Source organism: Pan troglodytes, chromosome 4 (genome assembly GCF_028858775.2).
Source record: "Pan troglodytes isolate AG18354 chromosome 4, NHGRI_mPanTro3-v2.0_pri, whole genome shotgun sequence".
In the NCBI taxonomy this organism is placed as follows: domain Eukaryota; kingdom Metazoa; phylum Chordata; class Mammalia; order Primates; family Hominidae; genus Pan; species Pan troglodytes.
Window position 1 is genome coordinate 13,174,698 of NC_072402.2, and position 16,208 is coordinate 13,190,905.

At 35.8% G+C, this 16,208-nt stretch overlaps 1 long non-coding RNA gene across 1 annotated transcript in view; it reads right to left on the minus strand.

Moving 5' to 3' along the window:
• The window catches only part of LOC107974627 (uncharacterized), a 207,789-nt gene that overhangs the window by 160,731 nt on the left and 30,850 nt on the right, over positions 1-16,208 (minus strand). The window contains exon 3 of the long non-coding RNA XR_001717493.4: positions 2,308-2,446. This is a non-coding gene — a long non-coding RNA (uncharacterized LOC107974627). The remainder of the gene's footprint in view (positions 1-2,307; positions 2,447-16,208) is intronic.

Here is a 16,208-nt window from a genome sequence, read left to right on the forward strand (position 1 = left end):
TAAATCACAATGTGTCAGTTGTATTGTGATAATGAATTTCTTTATCTAGAATGTATTCCTGACCCAGACAATTAGTTAGTCAATCAGCAGTGTTTCTTGACCCCTAAGTATAAGGAGGATTAATTCTACTCTGCATAGTGGGGAGTTAGAAGTAGATTTTCTTTCAAGTAGCAATGTACTCCAATTGTTAGGAAAATTATGCTCAGATGATAAGTTTAAGTTGAGGAAAGGATATTCCTCTTCTAAAATCCTATGTCTGTGTGAACAATTCATTGAATTTACAGAGGGAACATAGCCAAAACAATTAAAACTGTTACAGCATGAGAGCCAGCCAATCAAAACAAGTGCCTCTGATGCACCATACACAGGCAGAAACATGGCTAAATATCACTCATGTTTAGCAATAAAAGGAAAAAAGTCATACATATATAGGTAATGAGGATGGTAATAGTGTTTCAGTATCTACTCAAGCACACACAATTTGCAGGCACTGGAAAAAATCTAAACCTACACTACCTATGTAACTAGCTGAAAACACAAAGATTACTTTTCCCCAAACTTCCCAAACTCTTGAAAATAAAATTCATCCAAAAATATTTATTGAGCAGTGTCTATTTTGTAATGTGTCAAACACCGTGAAATATGCTTATAAGAGAATTCTAAATAGACTGTGTAGCAGTTTTCTAGGAGCTAACATTCTCTTAGATGGAGATAGGCTAGGCAAATTTATAAAATAAAAAAAATTATCAGATTGTATTAAATTCCATTAAAAAATTAAACGAAGTGATATGATCTTGCAGAAATAATTTTAAGATAAGTGTCCAGTAAAGTCACTTGCAAGTGAGAGTTGAGTAGTCACCATCTGAAGTTCTGTACACTTATTAAACAATGTAATTCTCACATAAATGCAGTCAGCTAAGCAATATTTTTATTCCCATCTTTCAGATGATGGAACAGAGGCACAAAAATGTCAAGTAATGTGCCCCAGGTCAGGGCACTCAGATCGTAGGTCTATGACCTTTATCACTATACCACACTGCATCTCCTGGTGAGAACTCATAAAAGTCTAAGATGATGAGACAGTTTACTACCTGAAAACATAATAGAATAAGTTTCTATTTAGAGATGACCATTCTTACAAAGCTAGAGGAAGACGTGGATGAGGAGTTGAGGTTGGAATGGGGTCCTGGTCCAAATCATGGAGAGCTTGCAGGGGATATTTAAAAAATACATACATATATAATTTACATTTACATATATGTGTATTTGTATATGTAAATATATATGACCAGATAATATGTTTTAAGAATCTTTTGAAAAGTGATAAATAACTTCAAAATAAAGATCATTACTGCAATTTATATATACAAAGAGATTAAGTCATAAAAACTTGTCATATTACTATACGAAAGTATTGACTATTATACAGCAAATGAGATACTCTTCTTCTAAAGCAGTAAAAATATTGTTTATAATAATAGCTAACATTTTTGAGTACTTACTCCATGCCAAGCATTGCTCTGTTAGATGTTCTACAAGAAATATCTCACTTAATTCCATAAAACACCAAGAAGCAATACAATAATTTACAGGACAAGATCTAATTTTGTCTCGATTAAAAGCCTCTGTTGTAGGAGTTCTTTTTTCCCTTGACAGTCGTGATTTTTATGTAGAATATCAGGAAGTTCTGCTAATCTGATTCCTGTTCAGAAGTTTAAAATTATTTTTAAAATAAAAATGTTACTTGTGTTACATATACTGAATAGAAAAACAGAATTCCTGATATGACTTAGTTGAAATAGTTAGTTTAATGGATTGGGATTTTGTTAAGAAAAAAATCAGATGCATCACCGTTAGCCCATATCATCACCGTTTTGTTTCAACATTGTTAATTATTTATATAAGAAGAGGACATCGGCTTTTGATTGGAAAATCTATCCTAAGCCTTTCTCATGTTTAGATTATGACACTGGTTGTTCCTATCTCTTTTTCTCAGTTTTTCATCTATACAACTCACTGATCATTGCATCAGGTGATCTTATAAGGAAGCAGAAGGCAGGATGGGGAATTTTACCACAGACTGTTGCTTCCTCATGCAAGATCCACTCTCTCAGGAAGACGTGCTGAGAAAAATATAATTCATTTTCCTGGCAAACCTCTGGCCTCTGAGAAACCCTTGAGAAAACCGAAGCCTACTTCTGTAAGTGAGGCAGTCAGGGAGCAGTTGCCTCATAAAGCAGATGGTGGTCAGCTTGGTTATGAAACGATAAACTAAGGAGACAAATCCCAGCGATGTTTTACACTTACCTGTATCTGACTTTGCTCTTGGACAGTCAATACCAATCCTGCCTGTTCCATTTTAGAAATCAGTGGAACTACTCTAGTCAGTTGTACAGGTGGCCTCAGGTGAAAACTCAGGGCAGGACAAATATTCAGGAGATGAGACCTGGGGAAAACAGATGACAATGGACAAGTTACAGTCATTCCTTCATCCATTATCCTTCAATAAATGCCTGGTGAGTGGACTATGACTTAGCCAGCGCTTCCTCCCAGTGCATCTCCAGAGGTTTTGAAGTTGAAGCCCTAAGCTTTGGAAAGGCATAAGTTCTTAAATTTTATTAAGTACTATTACTGCTTTCTCTTTTATTATATTTTAACGTCATATCTAAGAAATCATTATCTAGTGCTAAATCACACACATGATTAACGCTAAATCCTGCTAAATCCTGCTATGTTACCTTCTAGAAATTTTATAGTATTAGGTTTTACATTTAGGTCTGTAATGCACTTTGAGTTATTTATATGTGACTTATGTATCGATTTTTTTTTTTGCATATGGATGCCAACTTGTTCTGACAACACATTACAAAAGAACTATTCTTTCTTCATTGACTAGGCTTTGCATCATTGTGAATAATTAGTTGACTACATATAAGTGTATCTGTTCTGATTTTTTATTTTTATCTAATGTATTTGCTTATTATTACACCAATACCATCCAGTCTTTATTAACTAGTACTAGCTATACTATGTTTTGAAGTAGGAGACTGAAACTTCGGTAACATTTTTTGTGAAAGTTATTTTGGCTATTCTAAGTTATTTGCACTTGTATATAGTCTGTTTTACACAGGTTTTTTTAAAAAAATTCAAATTCCCTTTTACATCCTTTTTTTTTTTTTTTTTGAGACGGAGTCTCGCTGTCGCCCAGGTTGGAGTGCAGTGGCGCGATCTCGGCTCACTGCAGGCTCCGCCTCCCGTACACCCATTTAAAAAAAAATATTGTTAGTTTTAAGTTTACTGTCCTGTAATTTGTGATTTTACTGTCTGTACTTTTTTCCTTTTTCTTCTTATTTTTTAATACATTGACTAGGTTTCCTCCTAGTATATTTTTATTGTTGGCTTTAACTATATGTCTTGTTTTTAATGGTTGCTTTCAAGTTTACACATCTTTCATTTATCTAATTACCTATTTACCTTCAGGAACTATTATGCAATTTCACATATAAGAATCTCTAAACATTATACTTTATTTCTCACTTGCCCGAATTCATGCTATCCTTGACAGACATTTTAATTTATATGTGTTATATATACCCAAACATATTATGTATTAACTTGCTTTAAATTGAAAACTATCTTTTAAAAATAATTAAATAAAAATTAAAATATCTGTTTCTAAAATTTATATTTTCAAATTTTGTCACTCTTCCTTTCTCTATGTAGATGTAGATTTTTCACATTTGAAAAGGACCTTTCTCAATATTTATTGTATTACAGGTCTGCTAATGTTAACATTTTTTATTTTTAAATGTCTGGAGCCAAGATGGCCACCTAGACCTAGCCAGGAAGGGCTTCTTCCACTGAGAGGGACTAAACCATCAATTACACTGGCACATTCCAAAGAGACCTTCAGAAAGAAAGCATTGAGAGTGGACAGGAGGAGGAAGCAGACTCTGGGATGAAAGGGGATGAATCTAGGAACCCTGCACGAGGTTGTCAAGCACAAAAACTAGTTCCTCACCCTGAGCGGCTGCTGGGGAAAGGGTGAGTGGAATAGATATGGTTCACTCTGCCACAGACCTCTGGTAACCTAGGTGGAGGAGACCCTATGACCTCCATGGAAATTTCAGCCGACAGGGGAAACTGCCTAGAGAGTTGGCAGAGACAGAACCCCAGCCTTCATGGAGGCCATGGGACTTGGCCTGGGAACAGCTGCAGTGGAGCATGGCCATAAGTACTCATTCCAGAAGGCTCGCCATCATCCTCTAGGTGGCTTTGACCTTTATTAGCTGTCTGACCAAAACAGAGCAGGGCTATCTTACCTATTGGATGGACCCAGGCTGATTTGAGCACCCCTTGACTACTGGTTTATCCCAGGGTTCCTGCCTGGCCACACCTGCTTGCAGCACAGCCTCAGCTGCCAGCTGAAGTGCTTGCTGGTGGCCCCCACTGGCAACCACATGTCCACAGCTCTTGCACTACCAGTATGCACTTGCCTGCAGCCTCCCCTCCACTGCTTCACCACCACTCTCACATGCACATGGAGAAGCATACGTGCTTCTCCATGTTGCTGCTGGCATATGTGAACACAGGGACTCCCCACTGCCCACTGCCTCCCCACCAAAGTGCTTTTTGCCAGAACCCCTCATCAAAATGTTGTTGCGAGTGGACTGGGAACAGCTCAGTCCCCGAAGTACAGCAGGTACTTAACTTCAAGGGGCCAGAGAAAAAAAAGCTATGGGCCTGGACCAGCCCCCAAGATAGAGCACACAGCCTAGGAGTGTTGAACTAAGCCTTGGCTCCCTGAAATTATTCAGAAATGAAGCCAATTGACTAAATCCAAATTAGACCACAGTCAAATCCTCAAGGGAATCAAAGAATATAAAAGCAAGATGTTCCATTCAAAAGACAGCCACTTCAAAGATTAAAGTAACATTAACCCCAACATATGAGAAAGAACTGTGCAAGATATCTGGCAGTTCTAAAAACCAGAGTATCTTCTTACCTCCAAAAGATTGCACTAGCTCTTCAGCAGTGACTTGTAATCAAAATGAAAAGGCTGATGTCTGGATGGCAATGAAGATCATCAAGATTATGAGAAAGTTGAAAACCAATGCAAATAATCTAAGGAATTCAATAAAATGATACAAGAGCTGAAAGATGAAATAGTCATTTTAAGATAGAACCAAAGTAATCCTCTAGAGCTGAAAAACTCACTATGAGAATTTTGTAATACAATCAGAATTGTTAATACCAGAAGAGACCAAGCTGAAAAAAGAATCTAAGAGCTCAAAGACTGGTTATTCAAATCAACTCAGTCAGACAAAAGTAAAGAAAAAAGAATTTTAATAATTAACAAAACTTCTGAAAAATATGAGATTATGTAAAGAGATCAAATCTGTGACTGGTTTGTGTCCCAGAAAGAGAAGGGGAAGAGCAAGACACTTGGCAAATATATTGAGAATACTGCCCATGAAAATTTTCCCAATATTGCTAGAGGAGTCAAGATGAAACTGTAGGAAATTCAAAGAAATCCAGTGAGATACTATATAGGATGACCACCCCCAAGACACATAGTCATCAGATTTTCTAAAGTCAGTGTGTAAGAAAATACATTAAAGACAGCTAGACAAGAGGAGCAGGCCACATTTAAAGGAAACCCCATCAGGCTAACAGCTGAACTTTAATTCAGCTGAAACCTTTTTTTTTCTTTTCTTTGAGACGAAGCCTTACTCTGTCGCCCAGGCTGGAGTGCAGTGGCGTGACCGCAGCTCACTACAATGTCCACCTCTGGGGTTCAAGCGATTCTCCTGTCTCAGCCTCCTGAGTAGCTGGGGCTGACTACAGACATGTGCTACCATGCCCAGCTAATTTTTGTATTTTTAGTAGAGACGGGGTTTCACCAAGTTGGCCAGGCTGGTCTCGAACTCCTGACCTCAAGTGATCCACCCACCTCGACCTCCCAAAGTGCTGGGATTACACACATGAGCCTCTATGTCTAGCCCAGCTGAAACATTTTAAGCCAGAAGAGATTGGGAGCTTATATTCAGTATTCTTAAAGAAAAGAAGTTCCCACTAAGAATTTTATATCCAGCCAAACTAAGCTTCAGAAGTGAAGCAGAAATAAAATCCTATTAGACAAGAAAATGCTAAGGGAATTTATTACCACCAGACTGCCTTACAAGAGGTAGTTGAGGGAATGCTAAACATTAAAACAGAAGAATGTAACCTGCCACCATGAAAACATGCTTAATACATAGCACACTGACAGTATAAAGCAACATCAAATCTCCATAATAACCAGCTAACAACACAACGACGAGATCAAATCCTCACATATAAATATTAACCTTGAACATAAAGCAGCTAAACACCCCACTTAAAAGACACAGAGTAGCAATTTGAATAAAGAAGCAAGATAAAACTGTATGCTGTCTCTCCACATTCTCTCCACATCGATGTGGAGAAATAGGAACACTTTTACACTGTTGGTGGGACTGTAAACTAGTTCAACCATTGTGGAAACCAGTGTGGCGATTCCTCAGGGATCTAGAACTAGAAATACCATTTGACCCAGCCATCCCATTACTGGGTATATACCCAAAGGACTATAAATCATGTTGCTATAAAGACACATGCACACGTATGTTTATTGCGGCACTATTCACAATAGCAAAGACTTGGAACCAACCCAAATGTCCAACAATGATAGACTGGATTAAGGAAATGTGGCACATATACACCATGGAATACTATGCAGCCATAAAAAATGATGAGTTCATGTCCTTTGTAGGGACATGGATGAAATTGGAAATCATCATTCTCAGTAAACTATTGCAAGGACAAAAAACCAAACACCGCATGTTCTCACTCATAGGTGGGAATTGAACATTGAGAACACATGGACACAGGAAGGGGAACATCACACTCTGGGGACTGTTGTGGGGTGGGGGGAGTGGGGAGGGATAGCATTAGGAGATATACCTAATGCTAAATGATGAGTTAATGGGTGCAGCACACCAGCATGGCACATGTATACATATGTATCTAACCTGCACATTGTGCACATGTACCCTAAAACTTAAAGTATAATAATAGTGGCTCACGCCTGTAATCCTAGCACTTTGGGAGGCCGAGACGGGCGGATCACGAGGTCAGGAGATCGAGACCATCTTGGCTAACACGGTGAAACCCCGTTTCTACTAAAAATACAAAGAATTAGCCGGGCTTGTTGGCGGGCGCCTGTAGTCCCAGCTACTTGGGAGGCTGAGGCAGGAGAATGGCATGAACCTGGGAGGCGGAGCTTTCAGTGAGCCGAGATCGTGCCACTGCACTCCAACCTGGGAGACACAGCGAGACTCCGTCTCAAAAAAAAAAAAAAAAAAAAAAGTATAATAATAAAAAAAAAAACTGTATGCTGTCTTCAAAAGACCCATCTCACATGCAATTACACCTATAGGCTCAAAGTAAAGGAGTGAAGAAAAACCTATGTATCTAATGTAAAACATTAGATAAGTTGCTGATACATTTGGGATATGTTTCTACTCAAACCTCATGTTGAAATGGACTCCCTGACGTTGGAGGTGGGGCCTGTTGGGAGGTGACTGGATCATAGGGCAGATTTCTCATGAATGGCTGGCACCATCTCCTTGGTGGTGTCCTCATGATAGTAAGTGAGCTATCATAAGATCTGTCAATTTAAAAGTGTGTTGCACCTCCCCTTACCCTTGTTCCTGCTCTGGCCACATGAGGTGCCTGTTTTCCCTTCACCTCCTGCCATGATTGTAATTCTCCTGAGGCCTCTCCAGAAGCTGAGCAGATGCCAGCATCATCCTTTCTGTATAGCCTGCAGAAACATGAGCCAATTTAACCTCTTTTTTTTTTCTTTTTGAGATAGAGTCTCACTCTGTTTCACAGGCTGGAGTGTAGTGGCATGATAACCGTTCATTGCAGCCTTGACTTCCAGGCTCAAGTGATCCTCCCACCTCAGCCTCCTGAGTAGCTGGGACAACAGATGCATGTTACCACTTTCATCTATTTTTGTATTTTTTGTAGAGAAGGGATTTTGTCATGTTGCCCAGGCTGGTCTTGAACTCCTGGGCTCAAGTGATCCCGCCCTACCCTCCCAAAATGCTGGGATTACTGGCATAAGACACCATACCTCACCTCTCTTTTCTTTATAAATTACCCAGTCACAGGATTTTTTATAACAATGTGAGAACAGCCCACTACAGATTGTTATTCTTATTTTAGACTAAACATACTTTAAACCAACCAGTATCAGAAAGTAAAAGAAAGTCATTACATAATGATAAAGAATTCCATTTAATAAGACTTACCTATCCAAAATATGTATGCACCCAACACTTTAGCACCCAGATTCAAGTTTTTAGAGATGTACAAAGAGACTTAGAAAACCACACAATAATAGTGAGAGACTTCAACACCCCATTGACAATGTTAGACAGATCACTGAGGCAGAAAACTAACAAAGATATTCAAAGTGTGCAGCCAACACTTGACCAAATGGACCTAATAGGCATCTATGGAACACTGCACACAACAGCAACAGGGCATACATTCTTTCCATGTGTACATGGTGCATACTCTTAGATTGACCACACACTTGGACATAAAGCAATTTGCAAAAAATTCATAAAAAGAAAAATCATACCAACCACACTCTTGGACCACAGTGCAATAAAGATAAATAACTATGCCAAGAAGATCTCTCAAAACTGTAAAATTGCAAATAAATTAACCCTTTTCTGGTTGGCCCCAAGAAAACTTGCCCACAGTGCTTGTGGCTTGGTGTTTGCCCTGAGATAACTTTGCCATGAAATATTTCGCTTTTCTTCTTATTTTTGCATCACTCTAGTATATTGACCTTGGAAACAGAAGACATTGTTCTATTTTATAGCATTCTGGTTTTAGTAGTGGTATTTCCATGTATAAAATATGGTAATTCTTGATAGCTGAAAATATCAAATCCTAGAAAACATAGTATCCCTACACATGATATTAACATTGTTCTAAAACAATTGGCCAAAGATTCATTTGATGAATCCATTTTTTTAAAAAATAAATGACTCTGATGATTCAGGTGATTCTGATGTTACTTCTGTTTAGAAATTACTCCAAGAAGAGTTTTTATATTTTATTTTCATATAGAAAATCTGTCAGATTTGCTTCAAACTCAAAGAGCATGTTTATGTAAAATTAAATGATTGCAGACAGTGAGCTGCACTTATTTTTTTTAAATGGAAAAAGGTTAAAGAACTGCCTCCTAAATGATTTAAGGTAAAGAATAAAATTAATACAGAAATCAAGAAATTCACTGAAACTAATGAAAACAAAGATACAACATTTCAGAATCTCTGAAACATAGCTGAAGTAGTGCTAAGATGAAAGTTTATAGTGTTAAATTCCTACATCCAAATGTTAGAAAGATCTCAGATAAACAACCTAACATCACATCCAGAGGAACTAGAAATACAAGAGCAAAACAACTCAGATGTGAGCAGAAGAAAATAAATAACTAAAATCAGGGCTGAACTCAATGAAATTGAGACATGTAAATTCATAAGGAGAATCAACAAAACCAAGAGCTAGTTCTTTGCAAGAATAAATAGAATTTACAGACAAATAACTAGACTAATAAAGGACGAAAGAAAGAAGGTCCAAACAAACACAATCAGAAATGACAAATGTGACATTATCACTAACCCCACAGAAATATAAAAAACCTCTCAGAACCTATTATGAACACCAGTATGCACACAAACTAGAAACCTTAGAAGAAATGGATAAATTTCTTGAAACATAAAATATTCCACGATTGAACTGGGAAGAAATTGAATCCCTGAGCTGACCAATAATGAGTTCCTAAATTGAATTAGTAATAAGAAATTTACTAACCAGAAAAAAGGTCTGTACCAGACAGATTCACAGCCAAATTCTACCAGACATAGAAAGAAGACCTGGTACGAATCCTAGTGAAACTATTCCAAAATTTGAGAAGAGACTCCTCCTTAACTTCCTCTACAAGGCCAGCATTATTCTGATACCAAAACTTAGCAGAGACATAATGAAAAAAAGAAAATTTCAGGCCAGTACCCTAAATAAACATAGACACAAAAATTACCAACAGAATACTAGCAAATCAAATACAGCAGAATATAAAAAACTAATTCATCACAGTCAAACAGGCGTTGTTCTTGGTATGCAAGTTTGGGTCAACCTACGCACATCAATAAATGGGATTCGTCACACAAACAGAACTTAAAACTAAAGCCACATGGTCATTTCAATGGTCATAGAAAATGCATCTATCTCTTCATGTTTAAAACCTTCAACAAACTAGGTATTAAAGGAACATGTCTCAAAATTATAAGAGCTATCCATGATAAACCCACAGCAAACATCATACTGAATGGGAAAAAGCTGGAAGCCTTCCCACTGATAACTGGAACAAGACAAGTGTATCCACTCTCACTACTTCTGTTCAACAGAGTACTGGAAGTTCTAGCTGTCAATCAGGTAAGAGAAAGAAATAAAATAACATACAAGTAGAAAGACAGCAATCAAATTATCTCTCTTTGCAGATGATATGATTCTATACTTAGAAAATCTCATAGTCTCTGCACAAAGTCCCCTAGAACTGATAAACAACCTCAGTAATTTTATGATAGAAAATCAATGTTCAAAAATCAGTAGCATTTTTATATACCAGGAACATCCAAGCTGAGAGCCAAATCAAGAATTCAATCTTATTCACAATAGCCACAAAAAGAACAAAATACCTAGAAGTGCAAATAACCAGGATGGTCAAAGATGTTTAGAATGAGAATTATAAAACATGACTGAAAGAAATCCAAAATGACACAAATAAATGGAAAAATCTTCCATGCTCATGGATAGGAAGAGTCAATATTGTTAAATGGACATCTGCCCACAGCAATATACAGATTTGATGCAATTCCTATCAAATTATCAACATTATTTTTCACATAATTAGAAAAAGCAATTCTAAAATTTATATATGACCCCGAAAAGAGTCCAAATATCCAAAGCAATCCTAAGCAAAAAGAAAAAGCTGGAGGCATCACCTTATCTGATTTCAGATTTTAATTATAAGTCTATAGTAACCCAAACAGCATGGTACTGGTACAAAAATGGGCACATAGATCAATGGAACAGAATAGAGAATCCAGAAATAATAAAGAAACATACCTATAACCTACTGATCTTCAACAAAGTTGACAAAAACATACAATTGGTAAAGAAGACCCTATTCAATAAATAGTGCTGGGAAAATTGAATTGCTATATGCAGAATAATGAAACTGGAACCCTATCACTCATTAAATACAAAAATTAACTCAGTCTGCATTAAAGACTTAAATGTAAGACCTGAAACTATCTAAATTATCAAAGAAAACCTAAGAAAATCTCATTTAGGCATTGGACTAGGAAATGAATTTATGACTAAGACCTCAAAAGTAAATGCAACAAAAATAAAGCTAAACAAAAAAATCAGAACATACATAAATTAAAAAATCTTTTGTACAGTAAAAGAAATAATCAACAGAGTAAATATATAACCTCCAGAATGAGGGAGAATATTTTCAAACTATGCTTCCAATAAAGGACTAATATCCAGAGTCTATAAGGAACTAAAACAACTTAGCAACAACAACAAAAACAATAACATCATTAAAAAGTGGGCAAAGGACATGAACAGACATTCCTGAAAAGAAGACATAGAAGCAGCCAGAAAACATATGAAAAAATGTTGAATATTATTAATCATCAGAGAAATGCAAATTAAAGCCACAAAGAGATACCATCTCAAAGCAGTCAGATTGGTTATTAAAAAGTCAAAAAACAACAGATGTTGGCAAGAATGCAGAGAAAAGGGAATGCTTTACACACAGTTGATGAGAATGTAAATTAGTACAACTTCTATGAAAAATAGTATGGAGATTTCTCAAACAATTAAAAATAGAATCACCATTTGATCTGGGAATCTCATAACTAGATGTTTACCCTCCACAAAATAAATTGTGATATCAAAAAGACACCTGTATTCCTGTTTTCTGCAGCACTATTCACAACAGCTAAGTCATGGAATCAACCTGAGTTTTGATCAACAAATTGTTGGCTAAAGAAAATGTGGCATATATACACCATGGAATAGTACTCTGAGATAATAAAAAATAAAACCATGCCTTTGCAGCAACATGCATGTTGCTTGAGGCCATTATACTAAGTGTTTTTTACTCAGAAATAGAAAAGCAAATACCACATGTTCTCATTTATAAGTGGGTGCTAAACAATAGATACCTATGGCCATATAGAGGAGAATGATAGCAACTGGGGACTCCAAAAGTGGGGAGGGTGTTTGTGGGTGAGTTTTGAATAATTATCTATTTTGCACAATACTATTTGACTGTCCAGGTGATGGATACACTAGAAACCCAGACTTTGCCACTATGCAATATATAGCCATATTACGAAACTGTACATGTACCCCCTGAATCTATAAAAATTAAAAAAATACATTTTAACATAATAAAATATAGAATTGTAAATTTAAACTAAATAAGTTTTATTCAAAACCTACTTCTTAGAGACTGCCAATAGACTCTATATACTTGGCAAAGATTCTTGAAATACAGAAAATAGGCAAAAGACAGACCCTGGCATGTAATGCAGTTGTATAAATTAGAAATAAAAGGACAAGTAATGAGTAGGAAAAAAAGGCAAATGATATAAAAGACATGTCATGAAATAGGAAATACATGTCACAGGAACATTATTAAAGATGCTGAGAAATCACTTAACAGGTACAACATACAGTGTTTGGGTGATGGTTACACTAAAAGCTCAGACTTCACCACTATGCAATATATCCATGTAACAGAATTGCACTTGAACCTCTTAAATTTTGTTTAAAATATACTCGAAATTATTTATAGGTAAATTCCAATGAAGTCCACACTTATTCAGTTGGTAAACATTAAGAATGTTGCAATATCGTATCCTGTAGAGCACGTGTATCAAGTCAGATGACTTGTATATTATGCTCCTGAGTTTAACATATTGCAATCCATTTTGTTAAATGGCTTGGCATTATATTGTGAAGACCAGTTTTCATATACAATGAGTCAATAACATACTTGTCTACACTCGTGAGAATTTTTAGTCCTTGTATCCCAGGAGAGAGTTACAATACTTAAAATGGCACTGCTCCAGATGTTAAAAGACAAAAGGAAGAAGACGAAATATAATCTGCCTTGATAGAGAAAATGAATAAATTGTAACACATTGCCACAAAGTAATCCACACATTACAGAAATAAATAAATCATAGCTACACTTAGCAATACGAATGTCCTGTCCTAATCTCTAATCTCTAGTGAAGAAAAAGACAGTTACAGAAAAATATATACTCTCTAATATTATTTTTGTGGAATTCAGCAACAATTGTATGTGTATGTGTTTTTGTGTGTGTATGTGTTTTTGTGTATGTATGTATAAGCACATTTATATGAAGCACTCACATAAATATTTTAATAAGTGATAAAATGATATTTCAAATTTTATAAAAGGGACAACAAAAAATGCTTTAAGGGAGGGTGTAAGTAGATGAACATGGCTGTTAAAGTTCTAGAGCACTGAGCAATGGCTGTTCTTTGTATTACGAGAAACCCATATGGATAAGCATATGTAAATCTCTTACTGCACCAATAAAATCTAAATTGTTTCTCTTCTCATATCAATGAATAAAATAATATGAATATTACTAGCTGTTGCCCCTTTTTATATCTCTTTTTCTTCTATTTTATTTCTTGCAACACCTAGAATCTGATTTTTCTAAATTTCAAAGTGAAGCTGAAATAAACTTAGTTCCTTATATGGTAAGACAGAGCCCTTTAGGGAACAAGGAAATGGATTTCTTTGGCTACAACAACAAAAAGGAAATAAATATTTTACCACATCTTGTTTCACAGGGCTAACCTTGTCCTGGGCCAAACTGTCCTCAGGAAATCCAGTGCTATGTTGAGGAAATCCAGTTTCCCTCTCAGATTCTTTTTGAGTTCTTTTTTACTAAGTGAATAAATTATGCTGTTTTCTGGAAGAAAAATGAAGTCCTAACAAAATAATCCTCAGAAAAATCACCTACTTAAAGTGTATATGTTACATATGTTATACATATTATAAATGTGTATCAATGAATTTCTAATAGGTAAATATAAGTAAGAAAAATTACAATGTCTACAAATGTCTTCTAAATGACTTTAGACTTGACAAATCAGTGTCAATTGAGATTCTTTTTCTGTTGCTTGAGGGACACTTTAGCAAAATAGATAAACAATCAGACCCTGGATTTAGCACTGAAGTCTCATTTGAGATCTAAATCTGTCATGTATAAGACTTGTAACACAAATCAAGTTATATGTTCACTTGTGCCTCAGTATCCTCAACTATAAAATAGTAGTTCTTCCCTCACTGTATTGTTGTAAGGATTAATTAAATTAATAAATAAGGGACATTTTAAAAAATCCTGTCAAAATAATACTATACATTGATTTGCTATTTTTTTCATAGCAAATCTTTTTTCACCCCTCAAAAATTTGCATGCATTGTAATAGATGCCAGACATATTAACGACTATGCCAGACATATTCATTTCTTCCTGGATGGCTGTTACAATATAGCAAGGATGACACTGTGAACAGTAAACATAAAAAGGCATTTATTTCTCATGAAGGAAGATGGTATGGGTGAATAAGTACATTTGGGAATTGAGGTGGAGCTTTCTTGAGGAAACAATATTTTAGATTGTACCTAAAGAATAAAATGGACACTTTGGGAGGCTGAGGTGGGCGGATCACGAGGTCAGGAGATCAAGACCATCCTGGCCAACATGGAGAAACCCCATCTCTACTAAAAATACAAAAATTACCCAGGCATGCGTGCCTGTAATCCTAGCTACTCGGGAGGCTGAGGCAGGAGAATTGCTTGATCCAGGGAGTTGGAGGTTGCAGTGAGCCAAGATATCGCCATCGCACTCCAGCCTGGTGATAGAAGGGAGACTCCATCTCAAAAATTATAAAATAAAATAAAATATAAAATAAAATAAAAATAAAACAAATACAATAAAATAAAATAATAAAATAAATAAAATAAAATAAAATAAAATGGAGTAAGAGGGGCAAGATAATTCCAATGAGAATTAATCAAATGGGCCAAGATCTGAGGCAAGAAAGGGAATAGTGGGGAAGATTAAGTTAAGAGAAGAGCAAGGACTAACATAAAAATGAAAGAAGTTACACTAAATATTAGCGATTTTAGAGGGAATAAAATAGGAAGCCATGAATTAGTTTCTGGAAAATAAAAAGAAAATGATCCGATTTATATGTTTTTTAAAAATCTGTTAACATTTGGAGTAAGGGTTTGGAGAAGAAATAGCAAGAGCAGAAGTAAGGAGACTAGTTCACATGCCTTTGCATGATATTGTGTTGGGCTGAGCTACAGTGGTGGAGGTAGGAGAAAGAATTTAAATGACTGCAGAAACCAGTTAGGTGCAGAATCTATAAAACATTGCATGAGCATAGACAGGAGGAAAAGGAAGGTGTTAAGAATACATTGAGAAAAAAGATGGACTATTATCCCTTTTTAAATATGGAGAACCCTTTGGATTTAGGAAAAAATATAGATATCGGGTATGAGTTGTTGAGTTTCTGAATAAAATAAGACAATAAAGTAAATATGTCAGCCTGGGATTCAAAACTGTATGTAAGTGTGCGTATGTTTGCATGTTCTATGTTTGTAGATACATATATATTTACATATATAAGGCAGATGCAAAATATGACATTCCAAAGCATGAGAATGAGTAAAGTTGCCCAGAGATAAAATTGAGAGAGATGATGTGTCCAGGATTTGATTTCTATAAAATTGGGGAAATTAAAATAGAAATTCGGGCCACGTGTTAATATTAAATAAAAAAGCCAATGTTTCTACAAGAAATGAAGAATCAACTATATTGAACATATCTGCAGTTCCAGGAAAGATGTGGACTCCAAAGTTCCAAATGCCTTGGAAATGGGTAATAAGTCTAACATAAGCAATAGCCAATTTCCTGTATATTAAAAACTGCAAGACTAAAAAGACTTGGTTGCAGAGTGTGGGGAAAATGTGA